A 25,497-nucleotide genomic window follows, 5' to 3' on the forward strand; every position below is an offset into this window, starting at 1 on the left:
AGTTATATTTCAGAGTACATGACACAGCATGAGCAGTAATGAAGAAAGGACAGTGTGGAAAATGCACTGTTGTTCGATAAATAGAGCTTTTATTTTCTAGCCCTGGACCTTTTCCTGACACCAACGTATTGTCAGCACAGGTCAGTCATGTGAAACATCATTGTTTCTGCGCATGCCCAGAAGAAATACTGGCTACAACACCTGCTGCAGCCTTCTACATGTGGTGCTCGTGGTACTGCTGCCTTTGGAGGACCCATAGGAAACCAACTCCTTATGTGATTTTATGGGTCCCCAGATGCCAACAGCAACATCATATTTTTATTACACTGCTGCTATTGATATCAGGGCTGTCATAACTGCTGCAACATTACAAATGGACATTATTTACTGCCCTGGTTTTCTCACAGTGTCTTTTTATGAATAAATATCTGCTGTGGTTATACAAAACCCAAAGCCAGTAATAGTAAAGTGTTGCATTTTGCAAGGTTGGCCTCTGTTCTACTATTGTCTGTTGCAGTTGGGGAATCAATGCACTTGTAAAGAATGGTGACCTGTGGCTCAGCATCCCACATATGCCATGTAAATAACATCTGCTTTTCTTGTTATTTAAACAAATGAAGTACGTATAAATATCTTGCAGAATAATCTCTTAGTACCTTAAGCAACATAACTGCACCCAAAGGGAGCTTATTGGCCACAGATGGCTAAATTCCTCCAGAACAGGCATCTCCAGGACTGTATCCACTGCCTTTTATATAAAAAAAATCACATTTTTCCAGGTTGAGGGAAGGAAAGAAAAGACAAGAATTTCCTGCTTCTGATCATTATTTTGCTACAGAGTACATATAGCAATACATACAAGTTACAACACAGAAACAGGCCATTTGGTCCAACCAGTCTGTCAACATGTCACCTTCAAGCAAAGAATTAGTTCTACTCACATTTATCCACTCTATTTCTATATCCCTTCACCCAATTTAATCTTGAGTGTTGATATAGTTTCTGTCTCAACCATAACCCTGGAAGTGAATTCTTTATATGGATGTTGGAGGCAGACAGGATGAGGCTTGCCTGCAATGCCTCTTCACACTCAATCTTCAGGTTCACATATGCAGAGCAGTATCATGGGTAGGATATCAACAAACTGCCAGGGGCCATTGGAACTGCACAAGATAATTCATTGCTTACAGAGAAAATTGTGGGCATGAAGGACATGTGGAATGAAGTCAACATATTGCTGATTCAATTTACAATCTTTGTAAAATGTCCTGTAAACACAGGTCCAAACTTTAGGTTGCATAGGTGCATACTACGGAGCCTCATCCCACATTTTCTACAGTGACTACACTTCAGAAAAGTACTTCATTGGCAGTAAAAATGCTTTGAAATGTCTGGTGGTCATGCAGACAGCCAGAAATAATGTTGAAATCAATGCCCTCATTAATCTGCACGTATTTCAAGTTGTTAGTGGATCTTGGTATTCTCATCCTTGTTTTCAAATCCTCTATAGTCTGGCCCCCTTCCCTATCTCTGTAATCTCCACCTGCTCCACAACCCTCTGAGATACCTGCACTTAATCTAATTCTGGCCTCTTAACCATCTCTGATTTTAATTGCTGCCCCATTGGTAGCTGTGCTCTCAGCTGCCCAGAGCCTAATTTTTGGAATTCCCCCTCTAAACCTCTCTGCCTCTCTTCTGCTCTTTCCTTCTTTAAGACACACCTTAAAACCTATCTCTTTGACCAAGCTTTTGGCCATCTTCTCTAATGTCGCCTTACATGAGTTGGTGCCAAATTTCTTGCTTGATTCTCCTGTGAAATGCCTCGAGATGATTAAAGGCACCACATAAATACAAGTTGTCATTGGTATTATAATTTAGGAGTTATTCAACAAATGAGGCAACATTGCTATGAACATCCTTTTCTAAGTCACTGGCATTATTACATTCAAATGGAATAAACTAGTAAGAAATAAGACTGAGTTGCTTGAGCTTCAATGACTGGATTGTCAAATCTTAGTGGCTGCATGTGGTCTCCTTACAGCCACAAACTGGACATAGAAACATAGAAAATAGGAGCAGGATTAGGTCATTTGGCCCCTCGAGCCTGCCCTGCCACCCAATATGATCATTGCTGACCCTTTATCTCAACACCAAAGTCCTGTGCTCTCCCCATATCCCTTGATGCCTTTAGAGTCCAGAAATCTATCTACTTCCTTCTTAAATATATTCAGTGACTTGGCCTCCACAGCCTTCTGTGCTGGAGAATTCCACAGGTCCACCACCCTCTGAGTGAAGAAGTTTCCTCTTATCTCAGTCCTAAATGGCCTACCCCATATCCTGAGATTGTGACCCCTTGTTCTAGGCCCCCCAGCCAGAGGAAATATCATCCTCCATCCAGTCTGTCCAGTCCTGTCAGAATTTTATATGTTTCAATGAGATCTCTTCTCATTCTTCCAAACTCCAGTGAATATAGGCCTAGTCGGCCCAATCTCTCCTCATACAACAATCCTGCCATCCCAGGAATCAGTCCGGTGAATCTTCTCTGTACTCGCTCTATGGCAAGTGTATCCTTTCTTAGGAAAGGAGACCAAAACGGCACACAATACTCCAAGAGTGGTCTCACCAAGGCTCTGTACAGCTGCAGTAAGACATCCTTGTTCCTGTACTCAAGTCCTCTCACAATGAAGGCCAACATAACATTTGCCTTCTTAACTGCTTGCTGCACCTGCATACTTCCTTTCAATGATTGGCGTACAAGGACACCCACGTCCCTTAATACATCAACATTTCCCAATCTATCACCATTTAAATAATACTCTGCCATTCTGTTTTTCCTACCAAAGTGGATAACTTCATACTTATCCATGTTATACTGCATCTGTTAAGTATTTGCTCACTCACTCAACCTGTCTAAATCACCTTGAAGCCTCTTCGCACCATCCTCATCGCTCACGTTCCCACCAAGTTTTGTGTCGTCAGCAAACTCGAAAATATTATATTTGGTTCCCTCATCCAAATCATTGATATATATTGTGAATAGCTGGGGCCCAAGCACTAATCCCTGCGGGACCTCACTAGTCATCACCTGTCGCACCGAAAAAGGCCCATTTATTACTACTCTCTTTCCTGTCTGCTAACCAATTTTCAATCCATGCCAATATATTACCCCCAATCCCATGTGCTTTAAATTTACACACCAACCGCTTATGTGGAACTTTATCAAAAGCTTTCTGAAAATCCAAATACACCACATCCATTGGTTCGCCCTTATTTATTCTGCTAGTTACATCTTCAAAGAACTCCATTGTGTTTGTAAAACATGATTTCCCTTTCAAAAATCCATGTTAACATTGTCTACTCCTGTTGATATTTTCTAAGTATCCTGTTATCACATCCCTTATAATAGACTCTAGCATTTTCCCTACTACCGATGTTAGGCTAACTGGTCTGTAATTCACTGTCTTCTCCCTCCCTCCTTTTTAAATAGTGAGGTTACATTTGCATCCTCCAATCTGCCGGGACTGTTCCAAAATATACAGAATTTTGGAAGGTGACAACCAACGCATCCACTATTTCCATGGCCGTCTCCTTTAGTACCCTGGGATGTAGATTATCAGGTCTTGGGGATTTATCTGACTTCAGTCCCATTCATTTCTCTAGCACTATCGTTTTAGTAATACTAATTTCCTTCAATTCCTCCTCCTCACTAGACCCTTGATTCCCTAGTATTTCTGGGTAGTTATTTGTGTCTTCCTCTTTGAAGACAGAACTCATGTAGTTGTTTAATTGCTCTGCCATTCCTTGTTCTCTATTATATATTCTCCTGTTTCAGATTGTAAGAAACTTACATTTGTCTTCACTAATCTTTTTCTTTTTATATACTTATAGAAGCTTTTACAGTCTGCTTTTTTGTTCCTTGCAAGTTTACTCTCATAATCTATTTTTCCCCTCTTAATCAGTCTCTTGGTCCTCCTTTGCTGAATTTTAAACTGCTCCGAATCCTCAGGCTTGCTACTTTTTCTAGCAACTTTATATGACTCCTCTTTGGATCTAATCCTATCCTTAATTTCTTTTGTTAGCCATGGTTGGGCCACTTTTCCTGTTCTGTTTTTGCGCCAGAAAGGAACATATAACTGTTGCAATGCATACACTCATTTCTTAAATATTAGCTATTGTCTCTCCACCGTCATGCCTTTTAATGAAGTTCCCCAATCTATCTTAGCCAACTCATGTCTCATACCTTTGGAGTTTCATTTGTTTAGATTTAGGACCCTAGTTTCCCATCAGACTATTTCACTTTCCATCCGAATGAGGAATTCTATCATGTTATGATCACCTGCCACACTGAAAGAGGCCTCTGGCCTCTTACCTGCTCATGATCTTTTCATTGAGAACAGTTAGCTTGACATCGGCAATCTGAATTTCTCTGCTTCGCTCACCCACTCTAACCTGTCTCCTTCTGAACTTGCTGCACTCCATTCCCTTAAGTCCAGCCCTGACTTTGCTATTAAACCTGCTGACAAAGGTGGTGCTGTTGTTTTCTGGTGTACTGACCTCTACCTCGCAGAGGCTTAGCACCAACTCTCAGACACTTCCTCCTACCTTCCCCTGTACCATGGCCCCAACACTGAACATCAAGCCATTGTATCCAGGACTGTCACTAACCTTAGCTCCTCTGGAGATCTTCCCTCCACAGCTTCCAACCTCATAGTCTCCCAACCCTGGATAGCCCAATTCTTCCTCCTTCCCAAAATCCACAAACTGGACTGTTCCAGTAGACTGATCACGTCAGTCTGTTCCTGCCCCACGGAACTCATTTCTTCCTATCTTGACTCCGTTCTCTCTCCCCTTGTCCAGTCTCTTCCTATCTACATCCACGATTCCTTTGATGCCCTATGTCATATCAACAATTTCCAGTTCCCTGTCCGTAACCTCCTCCTCTTCATTATGGACATCCAATCCCTCTACACCTCCATCCCCCACCAGGATGGTCTGAGGGCTCTCGCTTCTTCCTTGAACAGAGGCCCGAACAATCCCCATCCACCATCACTCCCTTCCACCTGGCTGAACTTGTTCTCTCACTCAACAATTTCTCACTTCCTCCACATAAAAGGTGTGGCTGACTGACCTGCTGAGTTTTCCCAACATTTTCTGTTTTTGTTTCAGATTTCCAGCATCCGCAGTATTTTGCTTTTATGTTATGATCACTGTTCCCTAAAAGACCCCCACAGCAAGATTATTAATTAATCCTTCTCATTGCACAATACCAAATCTAGGATAGCCTGTTCCCTAGTTTGTTCTGCATTGTTAATTCATCTACCTTGTTGTGAATGCTCCTGGCATTCAGATACAGTATCTTTAAACTTGTATTTTTAACATTTTCACACATTTTTTTCTACTATGACCCTATTTGCTGCTAGCCTTGTTTCCTCCGCCTCCCACTTTTACTTTCTACTTTTTTGTCTTTCATTCCCATCTTTGTTTCCCTCTCTTGTGTCTCCCCGCTCAGGTTCACACCCCCCTGCCACTCTAGTTTAAACCCTCCCCCACAGTACTAGCAAATACCCCTGCAAGGATATTGGTCCCAGTCTTTCTGGGGTGCAACCCGTCCAGCCTGTACAAGTCCCACCTTCCCCAGAATCGGTCCTAATGCCTCAGGAATCTAAATCCCCCCCTGCTATACCATCTCTCCAGCCACGCATTCATCTGGTTTATTCTCCTATTCCTGATCTCGCTAGCATGTGGCACTGGGAGTAATCATGAGATTACTACCTGTGAGGTCCTGTTTTGTAATTTATTTTCTAGCTCCCTATATTCAGGACCTCATCCCTCTTTTTGCCTATGTCATTGGTACCGACCTGGACCATAACTTCTGGTTATTCATTCTCCCCCTTCAGCCGCTCAGTGGCATACCATCCTATTGTCATGTCTGCGATCACAGAAACATCTCTGTTCCCCTTATGATAAAATCCCTTATCGCTATTGCTCTCCCACTCTTTTTTCCCCCCTCTATGCAGCTGAGCCACTTGTGATGCATTACCCCTGTTTTAAAGATGGATTAAAACTCACCTTCTCCCAACCCAAGGAGCAACTTTTAGTTAGTTGCTAAATTAAAGAAAGATTAGACTTTAGATGGAAATTAACCCTTAAAAGTCTCTCTCACCAACCTCCCACTGAAGGACTCTAATACAGCCCAAACCAGTACTCCAGTGCAGACACATTCCTGCTGTATACTCTTTTACCACAACCACACTGCTTCTCTTGCTCTTGCTGCATTCCTCTGAAAAACCATCTCCCTCAGCAGTATCCAAAATGGAAAATCAGCTGGAGACGGAGATGGACACGGGGACTCCTGCACTACCTGTCTAGTGCTTTTACTCTGCTTGGTGGTCATCCATTCCCTTTCTGCCTGTGCACTTTTTAGCTGTGGTGTGACCACCACACTGTATGTACTATCCACAAAGATCTCATCCTTTGGGTTCTCCACAGTGACTCTGGGCACAGTTCCAGCTCCGAAACATGGATTTCGAGTAGATACAGCTGGAGACACTTCCTGCACAACTGGTCGCCCTGGACACTGGAAGTCCCTAACTTCCCACATTGCACAGAAGGACAATTCCACTTGGCCAAGCTGCCCTGCCATGACTTACCCTTAAATTACACCCTTTACTTTTATTTCCTCTAGTTTAGAGAATACTAAGGACAGAAGAAATACTTACCAAGTCCAACTTACCAAAGCCGATGCTATTCTTACAGAGGAAAGGTAGAAATGAAAGGATTAGCTCCTTCCCTCTTCAGCGAAGTGCTTCTCTCACCAAACTCCAACTGAAGCACTCTAATGCAGCCCAAAGCAGCACTCCAGTGCAGACAAATGCAGCACTGTAGGTGGCCTGCTTTTGTGCTGTCTGAATCTAGCTTCTGAAAATCTGTTTAAGCCAGTTAATTAATTTACTAGCTTCAGATGCAAGCAGAGCCTACATTACCCCTGTTTTAAAGCTGGGCTAAAACTCACCTTCCCCCAACCCAAGGAGCAACTTTTAGTTAGTTGCTAAATTAAAGAAAGATTAAACTTTAGAAAGAAATTAACCCTTAAAAGTCCCTCTCTCGCCCAACTCCCACTGAAGCACTCTAATACAGCCCAAACCAGCACTCCAGCGCAGACACATTCCTGCTGTAAACTCCTTTACCACAACCACCCTGCTTTTCTAATAACGGCACTCCTCCTTTAGGTACCATGCCATAAGAGGGGGTTGATGACCATGGATTTCCATTGGATTGGGCCATGACTATGCTTGGCAAATACTGCAGTGGTTTGCCATTGCCTCTGCAGTTATGGTTGACCAGGAAACTTTCCCACTTTTACCACCTGCTGTCAGTTGTATTGGAAGGATTTATAGGCTGATAATCAACCTGTTTGGCCATGTCATGAACACAACTTCTCATGGCCATCAGCCCTGGAGTGGGGCTTGAACCCAGAGTTTCTAGCCTAGAAGTAGAGATGCCATCACTGTGCTACAAGACCCTAACAACCACATTACAACAACAACCATAAATTTGCAGTTATGTAGTGCCTCTATCATAGGAACATATTCCAAAGTACTATGCAGAGGAGGGAAATTGATACTGAGCATAAGTCGGTGAAATTAAGAGGTGACCCAAGACACAGTCAAATAAAGAGGTTTTGAGAAGGCATTTAATGGTGAGGGATAGAGAGAAAGCAAATTAGAAGGGTTTAAACAGGGTGTCCCAGAGAGTAACAGGAGTTTTATGTTTGGTGTAATTTGTCATGTCAAGCAGCTGCTCACTAATGAGTTTAAAAAAATTCCACCTGGAAGTTCACAAAATGACTTGCTACTCAGCTCTTATTTGGGACTGTGTTGAATGCTGCTGATAGCCAGCTGTCGAATTCAGCACTTCCATTTCTTGCTTGAGCCATAAAGAGAAGGGCAAATTTCAAATGTTTACAGTCTCACCAGAATGGAAAATATAAAAACAAATACTATCTGCAACAGTTCTGCTGCGGTGCATCCCTACAGAGCAGCATTTTACTAATGTCTTTGCCCTTCTTCAGTGGGACATATTCATAACATTGTGGATCATTTGGAGCTTCTGTTAACTATACTTAAAACAATTAGCAAACACAAACTCACTCCTACTATCAATGACTGCATCAGCAGAATTTTCCAATTATGAGGAAATGAGGTGTAATTATGGAGGTCTGGTGGCACAGGGGAAAAGTTGAGTTTAAAGAAGGAAGTCATTAAACTTTTCATTCGATCCCATTAGGCCATCTGATGTGCCAAGCTGTAGCAGTGTGTAAAGCATATAAAATTACATGTTAAAGTATAATAAACTTTGCAAGAAACAGGGTTATCAGCAGATCCTGGCAGGTACTTTCTGTGACGATGTTGAGCCATCTGCTATTGGACTTGGATGCAGACAATTGAGCAAGTGCTCTGGGGAGGAGAGGGAGGTCTGCCAAAGACATCTGCCCTGGTTATACATAACCCGAGGGTAGAAGTTGTTAAACGGCTACATGTCACTCTGCCGGATCATTCTAAGCTGTACTGAGTGAAAGTCATATTCGCTGGCCACTCTTTGAAGATCACGTCACTTCTGGTGGTGTTTTGACTTCAAGAGCATGACCAGGGACAGCAATCACTGACTAAAAAAGAGCAACTGATCCCACTTAGTGCAAACTTTAATATGTTCACACCACCTTCTGAAGAGGTTGCAGGGGGAGGGAGGGGGGGGGCAAGAACATTTAATGTTCAGATATTATCAGAAACAAAGTATTGAGATTAGCTGCATTTAAAAATAACACACAACCTCCAGGACATTCTAAAAATATGTTTTTGCTGCCGTCAATGGAAATGAGCTGTAAATGAATTCCTTTTACATACTCTTCAATCTTATTTGCAAATGTAAAAGAACACTTCAGAAAATAGCAAAGCATTCAGCTACCATATTTTTTCCAGAGGTACACTGAAAAATGCTCTTATTACTAAGTGTCATCACTGAATAACACCTTAAATATTCATTCCATTCACCACCGACGCACAGAAGCAGCAGTTTGTACCATCTACAAGATGCACTGCTGGAATTCACCAAGACTCCTTTGACAGCACCTTCCAAACCTATGACCTCCACAACCTAGAAGAACAAAGACAGCAGATAGATGGGAACACCATCACCTGCAAGTTCCCCTTCAAGCCACAAAGCATCCTGACTTGGAAATATATCGCCGTTCCTTCAATGTCATTGGATCAAATCCTGGAACTCCCTTCCTAACAGCACTATGGATGTACCTACACCATATGGACTGCAGCAGTTCAAGAAGGCAGCTCACCACCATCTTCTAAAGAGAAATTAAGGATGAGTAGTAAATGCTGGGTATTGCCAGCAAGTCCACATCTCATGAACAATTAAAAAAAGATTTTATGCAGCTTCCTTTTTCTAACTTTTGAAAAAATTACAAGAGTAACCCCCCAGATGGAATAGAAAGTAGGCCAGTTCCTTGTTATGCCAAGTTCTGTAATTTTATTGAACCTTTTCAGATGGCATGTAGTGGCACACAGCCTCTGCTTGCCCTAAATGTGACCATTGGCGTTGACAGGAGCGGGTTGGGCACTTCCTGAATCAAGTACTCCCACATCCAGGCCCTCATTGGGACCTGACATACTACCTGCAAAGGTACATTTGGTCAAACCAATCATAAAAAAACCTCAATGGAAATGATGATTGGCTATAAGGCATAAAAGGGGCAGTCAAGTTGCTATCACCTGTATTGTGTTATTGCTGAAGACCAATTTCACCCCTGTAGTCTTTCTGTCAGTATGGCACGATGTTTTTTTGACTTACCATGAGCAATTCCATAGGAGACCTGCTAATATCTATAATAATATTTTCCCAGAACACCTTTATCAGTGTCAGCTGATTTGACCATAAAAATCTAGCTTTGCTTTATGCTTGCAATGTCTACTTAAAGTGCTGTTGAATCTGAAAGAGATAAAAATTGAAAGCTAACTACAAATCAAGCAAACATTAAAAGAATTTCAGTATAAAGCATTATCTTAATGGTTCTGGTTGCAGAAGTTTGGATCAAAAAGGTCACTGCTGTCTTCCATAAATATAACTGAGAATGTTAAATGGCAGTTTGTTGTATTTTTCTAGTTAGTTCAAGCCTTCTCAATTTATACAGTTTGTTTTCATGTGTAACCCCAGATGGTGAGTGTTGTAACTGCTACCCTAACGATTAATCGCATGCTTTTTGAAGCAGGGAAAATAACATGCCTTAATGAAGTATACAAAACTGTACAACAGGTTTGAAAGTCTCAATTGCATTTATGATATGGTACGAGGGTTGCCCCAGTGATGCAATGTTAAAGAAATGTCAGCTTTTCCAGGGGCATGGAGAACCATTGAGAAGTATTTTTTCACTGTGCTACTGTATGGATATAATGCATTTCTCTCATCGCCAATTAAGGCATATATGTCTACTGAATCAAAGCTGCCCAATCTTATCCATTGTAACTCCCGTACAACCAGCTCATGAGCAAACTTTGGGGACTGCTTGAAATGTGGGAAAACTGACAAAATGGCATGAGAAGGTGGTGGGTGGCATGCCTGTCATCTTCCCACTGCCATACCATCTTGCCAATAGCGGGAAAGGTGGCAGAAGGCATGCCTTGCGGAACACAATTAAGCCAATTAAGTGGCCAATTAAGGCCCTATTCCCATCTCTACTGGCATTTTGCCAGTGCTTTGGGGTGCTCCACCACATAGGGAGACTGCCAGGTAAACCCTTGTAGCCCCTGGCAGGCTTCAGGGTGGAGGGGCCTTCTTTTTGGGCACTCTCTGGCCCAGAGACAGAGCCCACCTGCGACGATGGCTGACCTCGTGGAAACAGCGCTGCCTGCTCTCAGTGATCATGCCCCCATGCCAGCCAGTGCTTATTTGACTGGCCCCAGTGTCCCCAGACCCCATTTACATGCCTTTGAGACTGCATGCCCATTGCTGTACCTTCACTTTGCAGGTGTAAGCCCAACAATGGCCATCGCAAGTGGTGGTAATGCTGAAGCTGCTGGCCTGCCAGCTCTCTCATTGGCTGGGAGTTTTTGGGGTGGGTCTCCTCCTTGTAGCCTTGATGGGAGCCATTTAATGGCTGCTGCTGACCAGATGGGGGCCAGGGTTCCACTGACTGAGTGGATTTGCCTTGATTTTGGTCCTGGTGGGCCCCCTGACTCCTCCATAAAATCCAGCCCTTTCATTCCATCAGAGTGGGTAATATTTGAACGTGGGTCATAGAGGTAACTCACTACCCAGCCAATCTTTCCAGGATACATTTCCATGGGGACTGGAGGCCTTCTGTTACCTCAATCACATGGACATTTTGCGAGCCTAGAAAACTAAACTCTGCCCATTGCTGCCCTCATCCATAATCCATAAATGTGCCTTTTCTGGTAAGGATCATGGGATAGAAATTACAAAAGGAAAAATAATTTTTTAAAAACAATCTATACGCTGGAATTTTGAAATAAATACAGGCAATGTACAACAGACCTGTCTGCATTTGTAAAACAAAACAGGTTGTGATATTTTAGGTTTGTATCCTTCACTGGACCGAGCTGATTGACTCACCAGGTACCTCTAACATTTTCTGTTTTTATTAGGCATGGGAATCCGGGTGATTTTTTCATTTCCTTAACCCGCAAGAGACACTCCTGCCAATTGTAACACTCAGCCAAACTACAGGAGAAAGCTGCTAATTCAACAAAGACTTTGTAGCCTGTAGGGCTCAGTTTGCACAAATTGGCTGCTGCGCTTCCTACAACACTGACCACACTTCAAAGTACTCCATTGACTGTGAAGAATTTTAGAACATCCTGAGGTCATGAAAGATGCTCCATAAATGCAAATTCTTCCTTTCTTTAAATGTTGCCTTTAACAAGTCAGCCAAAGGAACTCTGGTGTGTCACATTTTATATTCTATCCCACTGCCTCTGGTGGTAACTTGCCTTTATGTGCAACAGATGATTCAGAGTACACGCAGGGAACATCCTGCTGAAGTGGTTTCAAAGCATGCCTTCAGAGCTAGGTACTTGTGGCAGGAAAGGTAAATGATCATCATTGATGTTGCTTGACATTGAAGCCACCATTTTGTTCTGGCTGCAGTCAACCAGCTCTCAGCCCACTTTCAATACTCCTGGTTGAAACAAACCTTCTCCTCAAGTCTGTGAGGATTCCCTGCCTAAAATTGTGAACTTGCATTCAGAATGCAAACAACCAGAATATATTGCAGAATTGATGGACACTTTCCCAGAACGTTAATAGGACATTAGTCAAGCTCACCGTTTCTGTCATTGGATTCTTGAAGGAATATTTTCGGCATCGATTCTCTGAGCACACACCAGGAGTCCATATCAGGAAATTGCATTCCCCAACCCATGATTTTCCACTCATTAATTTCACTGGACAAAAAAAAAATCACAGGCTTGGTGTACACAATTTCTCAAATGTGCATTCCTGGTGTGTGCCAGGACCACTGCAAAGCAGTAAATCTCCCTTTTACTATCCTAGCTGCTCCAACCTTGTAAAGATCACTTTTACAGTTGCATTTAATTTGTATCACAACCTTTGCCATTGCCATTTCTGTCATGTGAGATCATCATAGCATTAAGTTCCCATAAGTTAGGTTTAAATTGAAATTCTTAAAGAGTAAAATTGCATACATCACACAAACTGGCTCAGATTGTGTTATCGTCAGCTCCATGATTTCACATTTCAAAATTGTGCTGGATGTCACCGGAACCTGTTCAGGTTTCAAGCTTCCCTCTCCCCCAGTCATTACTTATATCTCCTGCATATTACTCAAATAGTGCTGGGGGGCAGATCTCAAATGGCGTCTCATGATTGCTATGTGCCGTTCTGTTGTAATTACTTTATCTTGCTCCTAAAAATCCGAAACATACATGATACCAATTGTTAAAACATATGGGCCGGGATATTGAGGTCGGCGAGTGGGGGGGGGCCCGCTGATGCGTAAAATGATGTGGGATGACATTGGGCGGAACTCCCGACGTCACCCCGCATCATTTCAATTTTCAGGTCAGCGGGGGCACAGCCGAATCAGCTGTACGCCCGCCGACCTGTCCACGGCCTATTGAGGCCATTTAAAAAGTAATTCAAATAATTAACGGACCTGCCCGTCCAACCTTACGGTTGGCAGGCAGGCCAGGAACCCTGGCGGGCTTCAGAAAAAGCATGAAACCTCATCCACGGGCCGGTGAGAGTTTTTAAATATTTAATAAAAGTTTGATTAAAAGTGATGGACATGTCCCAACTTGTGAGACAGTGTCACATGAGGGGACATGTCTGGGAAATTTTATTTTTCTACATTGACCATTTTTAAATTTGGCGCCGATTGCCCTGAGGCCGCACTTAGCCTCAGGGAGATGAGTGCGCTCTTTTACGCGCATGCGCGAAAGAGCCCACTCTCGGCTGAGTGAATCCCCCCCGCCCGCACAGGGAGTACATAGCGCTTCCTGGCAGACGTCACGCTGGGCGGGCCTTAATTAGCCCGCCCACGTAAATTGGCGGCGCGCCCCCGATCGGAGGTGCACCTGCATGGGCCCACTCCTAAACTTCCCCCCCAATGGGGGGATAATTCTTCCCATGGGAATCTAGCCCCATGCTTAATGCTGCTTAGAAACCACAGTGCCATATATACATTAAAGAGTGCAGTTGCACGCAGTCAGTGAGACCCCATTAAGATAAAAACAAAAAGCTAAAAGCTACTGCGGATGCTGGAAATCCAAAACAAAAACAGAATTACCTGGAAAAACTCTTTTGATCTTTTGATTATCTGCTCATCTCCACAATCACCACACCCTCAATGTCTCTCTCTCCCCCCACCACCACGCGCACCCCCCACCCACCTTAAACCAATTTATATTTCTCCCTTCTTCTAACTATGCTTCAGTTCTGCCGAAGGGCCATGAAGGCTCGAAACGTTAATTGATTTCTTCTCCGCCGATGCTGCCAGACCTGCTGAGTTTTTCCAGGTAATTCTGTTTTTGTTTCCCATTAAGATAAAAGCACATTATTTTCTGATTCTTACACAACAGTGGTAGAAAGGGAGCATCCTTCACATTAACAAGTGAGGTGTTAGACTTACTTCAAACATGCCGATAGCATCACATCAAATGACAAAATGTTACACTTGCCAGCTATAAACTCATCAGTGTGTAGCGTTCTGTTTATATATCAAGAGTTTAGCCTCCTTTGACAGCGCCTTCCACACTCATGACCTTTAAAGGCAGTAGACACATGGAAACACTACCATTATGCATACAAGTTCCCCTCCAAGTCACCATCCTCGAACTCTAATGCTGTTCCTTCACTGTCCCTTGGTCAAAATTCTGGAACTCTCTTCCTAACACCACTGAGGGTGCACCTACACCAGAGGATTGCAGCAATTCAAGAAGGCATTTCATTACCCTAGCTTCTCAAGTGCAATTAAGGAAGGGCAATAATTGTTGGCCTTGCCAGCAATGTTCAAATCCCATGAACAAATAAAAAAAGCTTACTAAAATCTGCATTCATGAATGTAATAAGCGTGGATTTTTAAAGTAAATCCAGAAACTTTCTGAGAAATGATTGAGTTAAATGCAATGAGATTACATTTAGTCTTACAGATGATTGAATTAATGAGAAAGCACTGAATATGATACTAAACAATTCCTGGCTAGACAATTCTCTCTGGTGTTGGATTTGGAACAAGACCCCTCTACATTTTTGAAATCCAAGAAGTAGTCAACAAATCAGGGAGTTTCAATATATAGTAAGTAGCATTTAATTGGGCTTGGATTAACCTCATTGCCTAAATTAGCATTATTAATCCACTTTATTCCAGCTAGAATTGAAATAATAAATATTTGCTAGAGTGTCTTTAAGGGAAGCTTAGAACACTGCTAATAATAATAGAAATCAAGAAAATTTGAATACCATCACTGTAGAATATTGTCACAACTGACAGGGTGTTAGTAAGAGAACTATTTGATGTTGCTGGTTGGGTCAGTTCTACAGAATTATAAGGGAATGATACACCTAGTTGGTATAACAAACTGACGATAAAAGAAAAAAGTTTCCAGTGCTTGGTATTACATGATGAAAGTTTATAAGTTGGCTTTTATTGCAACGGAAACACTGAAAGAACAAATTAGATTTCTTTATTGTACTTAAAAAAGGGATAATGGAACACCATTTCCTGACATAAATTTGCTTTTGTGAGTGATATTTCCTGGAGTGTGCCAAATACCTGTCATGCTGACTCCCTAGGAGATTGTTTTAAATTTTCCAGGCTGTTTTTTACATCCCATTATAGACACACTGTCACACATTCATGAAACCAATTGTTGTGCTGAACTACAAGTTCATATTTGTTTACAAATGTGTAAAACAGCATAGAGAAAGTGAGTGTACACCTGAACAAGGCAGGTTAAAGAAGTATCTCTTGGCTGAATGCTAAAACAAGATGTATAGTTACGCTAGTAATTTATATTTATTTAAAGTGAAAATAAAGGATCCAGTGTCAAAATCCACTTATTGAACACATGTAAATTTTCCACTTGGGGCTGAATTTTATCCCCGTTGGGGGGTTGTGCGGGGGCGGGCAGGAGTGAGCGCGAACCCAATTGGCGCCTCCAATTGGGTCTGCGCTGCAATTTTTTGTGGGCGGGCCAGTTAAGGCCGGTGTCACATGAGCTGGGACATGTCAATGAATTTTTAAGATAATTTTTATTGAATTTTTAAACACTTCATGAAACCTCATCCCTCCCGTGGATGAGGTTTCATGAAAAATGCGAAGGCCGCCTGGGCTCTTCGCCTGCCCGCCAACCTTAAGATTGGATGGGCAGCTCATTCAACTATTTTAATTAATTTTTAACAGGTCTTAATAGGGCTTTGACAGTTCAGCAGGCACGCAGCCGACTCGGCTGTGTGCCCACCGAACTGAAATTCTAAATGAAGCGCAGTGACATCAGGACGCCCGACGTCACTGCGTGTCATTTTATGTGCTGGCGAGCGGGCTCCGCCCCCACTCGGCGACCGGAAAATTCTTCCCTTGGTGTTTTTTCAAGCAGGTTGTTGCCAGCAAAGTAACACCAGTTGAAAAATCCAGGCTGGTACGTTCAAAGAGACTCAGGCAAGTATATACTGGATGGACCACCTGGCATTGACCTAAGCACCGGAAATGACAATGGCACACCGACCCAGTTGGCCTGCAAAGTCCCCCTTACTAACATCTGGGGACCTTTGCCAAAATAGGGAGAGTTGTCCCACAGACTAGTCAAGCAACAGACTGATATTGTCATTCCCCACTGACAGGACAGACCCCCCAGAGGTAGCAGCACAGTGGTATACAATCCAAAAGAAGTTACCCTGGAGATTGACTCCAGACCAAATATCTCTTGGCATTAGGGCAAAGTTGGGCAAGGAAACCTCCTGCTGATTACAAGCTATAATCTTCTGTCAGCTAACTCCTCCATGTTGAACATCAGTTGGAAGAAGCTTGATGATAGCAAGGGCACAGAATGTATCCTGGGTGGGGACTTCAATGCTCATTCCGAAGAGCGCCCTGGTAGCAACAGTACTGACCAAGCTAGCCAAGTACAGAAGGATGTAACTTCCAGAATGGGCCTGATGTGGTGGTGAGGGAATCAACGAGAGGGGGAAAACAACTTGGCCATACCCTCACTATCTAACTGCCAAGGGTGAATCTATCCATGACAGTATTGGTAGAAGTGATCACCGCACAGTCCTCAAAAAAACAGGACAAATCCAATCCAGCCAATTACTGACCCACCAGTCCAATTACAATCTTCAGAAAGTGATGGAAGATGCCATTGACATACTATCCTGCAGCACTAACACAGCAATAACCTGCTCAGTTTGAACTGATGTTCAGTTTGGGTTCTGCCAGGGCCAATTGGCTCCTGGCATCATTAAAACCTTGGTCCAAACATGGACAAAAAAGCTGAATTTAAGAGGTGAGGTGAGAGTGACTGCCCTTGACATCAAGGCAGCATTTGACCGAGTGTGGCATCAAGGAGCCCTGGCAAAATTGAAGCCAATGGGAATCAGGGGGAAAACTCTCACTGGAGTCATACCTATCAAAAATGAAGATGGTTGTGGTTGTTGGAGGTCAATGATCTCAGTCCTGGGATATCACTGCAGGGATTCCTCAAGGTAGTGGCCTAGGCCCAACCATCTTCAACTGCTTCATCAATGTCCTTCCTGAGGCCGGTTGGGGATCTGCAGACATTATGGCACATAGGGCAATTGTTGTAATGTGGGATTTCTGGTTGTGTATTATCAGTTCAGGTCATGGATCATTCTTTTTGCTGCTCTCACTTTTCCTCTTCATTTTGTTGTTGTTGGGTCTCAAAATGTTGGGATCCTTCCAACAGGCTCTGCTGCCATCTGATTCAGTCCACGGTGATGGTCTCCCAGGAGCTGATGTCAATGTTGCATTTCTTCATGTTGGCTTTCAGCACATCCTTGAAGCACTTCTTCTGTCCTCCTCTGGCGTGCCTATCTTGACTGAGTTGGAAGGAAAAGATCTGCTTTGGGAGCATGGTAGCTGACATCCCAAATAAATGACCAACCCAACAAAGCTGATGGCGGATGATCATAGCCTCGATGCTTATGGTGCCTGCTTGTGAGAGGACACTGATGTTGGTGTGTCTGTTCTCCCACTTAAATGCAAGATCTTCTGCAAGGCATGTTTTTACCGAAGTGCAGTGCCCAAAACTAAATGCGGGCTCCTGATGGGGTCTGATCAAGTCTCTGTATAACTGAAGCATCATTTCTTCATGCTTGACCCCCTTGAAATAAAGGCTCATTTTCCATTTGCCTTTTTGATTCTTGTTGTAGCTATGTACTAACTTTTTGTGATCTGTTGACATGAACACCCATCGTTCCTCCACTGGCCCATGTCCCTCACCATAAAGAAAATATTAGTCCTGTAATGAGTTGTTATGATCCGCAATGCACAGCCTGTAAGGGCATATTCACTAGTAACTTGGATATATACTTGAAGATCAATATTTGCAGAGCTATGGGGAAAGAGTGGGGGGGCGGCATGAGGCCTGGCTCACGCACATTGGGACGAAAGTTTGCTTTCTGTTCCATTTATGTAACACCGCCAGACTCCATCCTTGCCTACACTTAACCCCTTATCCATGCCTTTGTCACCTCTAGACTTTATCATGTCAGTGCACCCCTGGCCAGCCTCCCATTTTTTTTTATTTTTTCATGGGATGTGGGTGTGGGTGTCACTGGCTTGGCCAGCATTTATTGGCCATCACTATTTGCCCTCACTCAGAGGGCATTTAAGAGTCAATCACTTTGCTGTGGGTCTGGTGTCACATGTAGACCAGGTAAGGATGGCAGATTTCCTTCCCTAAACGACACTAATGAACCAGATGGGTTTTTACAACAATCAACAATGGTATCATGGTCATCATTAGACTTTTAATTCCAGATTTTTAAAAAATTCAAATGCCACCATCTGCCGTGGCGGGATTTAAACCCAGGCCCCCAGAGCATTACCCTGGATCGCTGGATTATCAGTCCTGTGGCAATACCACTATGCCATCACCTCCCATGTTTCTGCCCTCAGTAAAACTGAGATCATCCAAAACTCTGCTGAGTTTTTCCAGCAATTTTTGTTTTTGTTTCAGATTTCTAGCATTCATAGTATTTTGCTTTTATCATGCAAAACTCTGCTGCCCATCTCCTAACTTGAATCAAGTCCTGTTCATGCCCCTGTGTTCATTGACCTACATTGGCTCCTCGTTGAGCAATACCACATTTTAAAAATTCTCAACCTTGTTTTCACACCCTCCTCCTCTCTCTATCTCTATAATCTTCTCCAGCCCTACAATCCTCCGAGATATCTGTGCTCCTCTAATTCTGACCTTTAATGCATCCCTGATTTCAATTGCTCCACCTTTGGTGGCCCTGCTTTTAGTTGCCTAGGCTTTAAGCACTGGAACTTTCTTCCTAAAATTCTCTGCCTCTCTCTCCTCCTTAAAAGATGTTCCTTAAAACCCATCTCTTTGACAAAGCTTTTGGGTCAAATGCCTTACATCTCCTTGGTGTCAAAGTTTGCTTCATAGTTCTCCCGAGAAGCGCTGTGAAATATTTTATTAAAGGTGCTATAAAAGTTGTTGTTTGAAGATTTGATGATTCTATGATTGCCATGCTGTTCAAACTGAGAATTTTGAGGCCAGCAATGTTATGTTTCTCCTGATTGTGTGAATCTTGCCTCGCCTCAATCTGTTTTCCAGGGCAACAGAGTGAATTTAGATAATGGGAAAGGGATCAGATAGTGGAATCACATCCACTGGAAATGATTCCAGAATATAAATGGGATGTTAAAGCAATAATTTGCTGTTTTCACAAATCAATAAATCATGTGATAAGATGATTCTAATCAATGTTAAGGGTTAATCAATGGCTTCCACTCTCTCCCCAGTGTAGTTGTGTATCATTCCATAAATCTGAGATAATTGAAGTTATTTTCTGCAGCAATTAAGTCCATGGCACTCTGTTCATATTAAAAGAACAAAGAACAAAAAAAAATACAGCACAGGAACAGGCCCTTCAGCCCTCCAAGCCTGCGCCGATCATATTGCCTGTCAAACTGAAACATTTTGCATTTCCGGGGTCCGTATCCCTCTATTCCCATCCTATTCATGTATTTGTCAAGCAGCCTCTTATTCATACACCTTCTGCAGGAATAAAACTGTAAGTAAAGATGGCAAAAAGCCAAATATTACAAACAACTTGCAAATTCAAACAGGAAAACATTCACACCTTTAACAATTCACCCTGGGATAATGAAGAACACTGGAGCACAGCAGACAATAGGAAAAGATCTGAAAGAGAAAGAAGAAACAGAGCAGGCAACGTGAGAAGAATACAGTCTCATCATCACAAGGAAAAGCAGAGACAACTGCACCTGACATAATCCTAGTATAAGGAATAGAGTGGGAAGCCCTTCAGACTTTAGAAAACCATAATTTTGTTTCAGAAGTGAATTGAGCTAGAAGACCTTGTGTTACTTTTTAATCAAGGCTCTATCACATGCAAATGACATTATGATAGGTTTTCAAGCAATTTACATTTCCACATTGTGCGTTTGCCAACAGTATGTTCACACATGTATATTAATGACTGGTCACTGTCATGGAATCCACAAGCACATATCAGATGAGTTCCTTTCTTTAATGAGGTGACTTAACGATGTGCATACAACATTAGCAGGAAGATCAATGGAAGTAAAGTAACACAATTTATTTTCACAAGTTGGGCTTTAGTCTAAAAGTGAGCATCTGAACGGCCAGCCCTCTCAAACTGACAACAAGCAATTGACTGGGGACAGGGAGACTTAAGATTTCTTTAGAGCCTTGATATACTTCTAATAATAGGCTGACCCTCAGTGATCTTATTGAGAATTGTTGCAGTCATGTGAAAGTGAGGACAGAGGTAAGAATTAGGCCTGGGAACTAATGCTGAATTAATCAAGGCGTGCAAAAGTTACAGCTGCAATAAAGATGTTCCAGATGTGAAAACCTTCTGAGAAATCAGCAGAGTCAACCAGCACCATTGAAGTTGAAAATGCTGTTGTAGCTTATACTCCAAGTTGAGAAAAATGACCCATCTTTTTTCAATATATTTAACCTAGCAGAATGACCTGAGAGTGCCAGAAAATAGTTCTGTTCTCCTGCACAAAAGTGGGGTCACCTACAGTATTTATTTCCAATTTTAAAGAATGTCATAGAGACATTGGGATAGATTTTGGTCGCAAAATGGGGTGTGGGTGGGTGGGCCTGGAACTTCCTGATGCTGGCCAACATGCCAGTTCCCCATGTGGGTCCCGACTCCTGGCCATAATTGAGGAGGCCAGGCTGGATATGAAAAGACTAACTGGTTTTAAGGAGTGGGCCGATAGAGCCAACTAATGGACCTTTGAAGGCACCCTTCTCGTGCCAACTGGGATTTTCCAGTCAGCAGGCCAAATTTTCCAGTCAGTGGCCAAAACATGGCAGAGAAAGGAGGCAGCCTCCAACGGTAGACCAGAGGTGGGGATCAGCGCTCCATAAAGTTCTAAGTACCTACCCAACCCACCCCCTCCACAAGGGCAGTCTGGCAGCTTTTGCCACTGTTATTTTGAAAGTGCTGAGTGGGCACCTCTATCTTGAGGCTTCAACTCCTTAAGTCCTGGAGGACATCCTACTGGCCCGACAGAATCAGGAGTCTGCCGACTGCCCATAATTGATTGCAAGCGCACCCTCTGGTCATTAATTGGCCAATCCAGCAAAAATCCTATTGGGTGCGTGGGTTGGGATCCGGAAATGATCCCAATGTTAGGGTCCTGACTCCGAAACAAACATCTTGCCCATAGTGTGTAGCGACTGTAAGTCAAACCTTTCATACTGTTTTAGGGATCACATGTTGGACTGACGAATCAGCCCTAAGCGTAGGTACGGAACTTTCTTGCCATGGACCAGGTTCAAGCATGTAGCTTCTTCTAGAGCTCTGTAAATAAAGTTAACTGTTTCGAACAAGAAACCTGTCCGGTACACCAAGTTTGTCACGTTGTGTCTTTACGGCACAGAAGGAGGCCATTTTTCCCATCAGGGCCATGCTGGCTGTTTGTTGAGCAACCCTGTCAATCCCATTCCCTCACCCTACCCTTGTAGCCCTGCACATTTATTTCCAACTATACAATTTCCCTTTGAAATCATTGATCACCTCAATTTTCACCAATCTCGGAGGCAGTGTGTTACAAGTCATTACCACATAGTGCATAAGAATGTTCTTCCTCATATGTCTCCCTGTACCTCTTGCCCAAAACCTTAAATCTGTGTCTCCTTATCCTTGTACCATCAGCTAATGAGAACAGTTTTCTTTGTACATCTACCAATACCAGTCATAATCCTGTACACCTCTATAAGATTGGTTCCAAAGAAGAGTCATTTGGACTCGTAACATTAAATCTGTTTTTCTCACCACAGATGCTGCCAGACCTGCAGATGTTTTCCAGCACATTCTGTTTTTCTTCCAGATCTCCAAAATTCTCCAGTATTTTGTTTTTATTAACCTCAAAGAAAACCTATTTTTATTAAAACTCAATCTTACTACTTTGTCGATTCATCACATTGAACTGTTATAAAGTCAGGTCGCTGTATTTAGCTTCTCTGGTTCAGTGGTGTCAATTGTTCCTGTAAGGAGTTGAGCATTTTTTTTATGGTAGCTGACTCACATTGTCCTGCTTGTACAGTAACATAACCCAATGTCCCTTTGTGATCTGGGCTGAATCCTTGTGCATTTCTCACATTTGCTTCTTCAATCTTTCTGAAGTTGGAATGAAAAACCATTTAGTCAGTTGAAGACAGATTTGAATTGTTCGGCTGCTTTATTTTTCAAGAGAGCAAGTTTACTTATGGAGTATCAGTTGTAAACAGAACTCACTTATTCCCCTTTGCTTCCTGTATATGAAGAAAAGATTTAGCTTAGATTTCACACTGTTTATGTATATTTTCATAATCAGCTTACTTTCTGTACAATTAGTTCCAATAAAAATTAACTGCTTGAAATTTGTTCATAAGTTCAGGCTAGAACCTGCTTCACTACAGGGGCAGAATCTTGCCCTTGCCAGGCGGGCTCGGCAGGGGCGGGTGGGGGTGGTTGAGAGGCCGACCACTGTCCGTGACTGGGACTGGAAGGCGATTTCATGCTGGTGGGCTAGGCCCGCCTAGCGTGAAACGCGAGTGGCAGTGCTCAGCGCTCGGTGCTGCCTCAGGGAGATGAAGAATTTTCAAAAAAAAATAAAGATATGAAAAATGTAATAAAACATGTCTCCTCACATGGCTCTATCACTTATTTTTATTTTTATCTATTTTCATTTTTATTCATTGTTTTATCCACATCTTTTATCCTAGTTTCGATCTTTTTCCCACCACCATCCCTCCTCCCCACCTTACCTCCACTAGGGCAATCTGTCACTTGTACATGTTGTTCTTTCCAGAGTGCTTACTCTTGTCCTGCTATTACCACATTCTGCTTTCTGACCATAATGCCACCATCAGCAGCTTCTTTAGCCAGCACCACTACCATTAACACCCCTTTGTCCTTTTGTTCATGACATCTTTGCCAATCTCTCCTTTGCCTACACCTATTGCTGGCCTTCTATGCAGCCTCACCTGCTCCAAAACGTTAACTCTGTTTTTCTCTCCACAGATGCTGTTAGACCTGCTGAGATTTTCCAGCATTTCCTGTTTTTGTTTCCAGCATCCGCAGCATTTTGCTTTTAACTTGGAAATATTGCATTGGGTTTCCTCATCCAAGTCATTTATATATATCGTGAATAGCTGGGACCCAAGCACTGATCCCTGCGGTGCACCACTAGTCACCACCTGCCATCCGCAAAAGAGACCCATTTATTCCCACTCTCTGTTTCCGGTCTGTCAACCAATTCTCAATCAATGCCAGCATATTACCCCCAATCCCATGTGCTTTAATTTTGCCCACTAGCCTCTTATGTGGGTCCTTATTAAAAGCCTTCTTGAAATTCAAGTACACCACATCCACTGGTTCTCCCTTATCTTTTCTACGAGTTACATCCTCAAAAAACTTCAGTAGATTAGTTAAGCATCAATTCCCTTTCATAGACCCCTGCTGGCTTTGTCTAATCCCGTTAATGATTCCAAGTGTTCTGTTACCACATCTTTTATATTAGACTCTAACATTTTCCCCACTACTAATGTTAAGCTAACTGGTCTATAATTCTCTGTTTTTTCTCTCCCTCCTTTTTTAAATAGTGGAATTACATTTGCCACCCTCCAATCTGTAGGAACTGCTCCAGAGTCTATAGGATTTTGGAAGATGACCACCAATGCATTCAATATTTCCAGAGCCATTTCCTTTAGTACTCTGGGATTTAGATAATTAGCCCTGGGGATTTTTTAGCCTTTAACCCCATTAATTTCTCTAGCATCATTTTTTTTACTAATACTGATTTTCTTCAATTCCTCCTTCTCACTAGATCCTTGGTTCCCTAGCATTTCTAAGAAATTATTTGTGTCCTCTTTTGTGAAGACAGAACCAAATATATGTTCAATTCTTTTGCCATTTCTTTGTTCCCCATTATAATTTCCCCCGTTTCTGGCTGTAAGGGACCTACATTTGTCTTTGCTAATCTTTTTCTCTTCACATATTTATAGAAGCTTTTACAGTCTGTTTTTATGTTCCTTGCAAGTTTACTCTCATACTCCACTTTCGCCTTCTTGATCAATCTTTTTGTCCACTTTTGCTGAAACATAAACTGTTCCCAATCCTCAGGCTTGCTGCTTTTTCTGGCAATTTTATATGTCTCCTCTTTGGATCTAATACTATCCTGAATTTCTTTTGTAATCCATGGTTGAGCCACCTTTCCTGTTTTATTTTTGCACCAGACAGGAGTGAACAATTGTTGTAATTCAAATATTAATCATTGCCTATCCACTGTAAACCCTTTTAGTAAGGTCCCCCAATCCATCATTGTCCACTTGCGCCTCATACCCTGTCGTTCCCTTTATTTAGATTCAGGACTCTAGTTTCAGATTCAAATTCTTCACTGTCCATCTTAATGAGCAATTATATCATTTTATCACTTTACAACCTTCCGGACTGAATATTGAGTTCAACAATTTTAGATCATGAACTCTCTCCTCCATCCCCACCCCCTTTCCGATCCCCCCCCCTTTTTTTTCCAATAATTTATATAGATTTTTCTTTTCCCACCTATTTCCATTATTTTTAAATGTATTTCCATCCATTGTTTTATCTCTATCTTTTAGCCTATTTCGATCCCTTCCCTTCATCCCACCCCACCCCCACTAGGGCTATCTGTACCTTGCTTGTCCTGCTTTCTACCCTTAATTAGCACATTCCTTAGATAATATCACCACCTTCAACAGCTCTTTGTCCTTTTGTCTATGACATCTTTTGGCTATCTCCACCTATCACTGGCCCTCTATCCAGCTCTGCCCTCCCCCTTAAACAGCTTATATTTCACCTATTTTCTATTTTTACTTAGTTCTGTTGAAGAGTCATACGGACTCGAAATGTTAATTGTGTTCCTCTCCGTAGATGCTGCCAGACCTGCTAAGTTTTTCCAGGTATTTTTATTTTTGTTTTCTATCATTTTATGGTCGCTCTTCCCCAAGGGACCCCTGCACAACAGGATTATTAATTAATCCTTTCTCATTGCACTTTACCCAGCCTAGGATAGCCTGCTCTCTAGTTGGTTCCTCAACATATTGGTCTAAAAAAACCATCACGTACACACTCCAGGAAATCTTCCTCCACAGTATTATTGCTAGTTTGGCTTGTCAAATCTATATGTAGATTAAAGTCACCCATGTTTACAGTTATACCCTTATTGCA

General features: G+C 42.5%; 1 protein-coding gene across 5 annotated transcripts in view; it reads right to left on the minus strand.

Moving 5' to 3' along the window:
• The window catches only part of dlc1 (DLC1 Rho GTPase activating protein), a 585,847-nt gene that overhangs the window by 198,204 nt on the left and 362,146 nt on the right, over positions 1-25,497 (minus strand). The gene's annotated exons all lie outside the window — the stretch shown is intronic.

The sequence above is a fragment of the Cetorhinus maximus genome, chromosome 1, assembly GCF_964194155.1.
Source record: "Cetorhinus maximus chromosome 1, sCetMax3.hap1.1, whole genome shotgun sequence".
Classification (NCBI taxonomy): domain Eukaryota; kingdom Metazoa; phylum Chordata; class Chondrichthyes; order Lamniformes; family Cetorhinidae; genus Cetorhinus; species Cetorhinus maximus.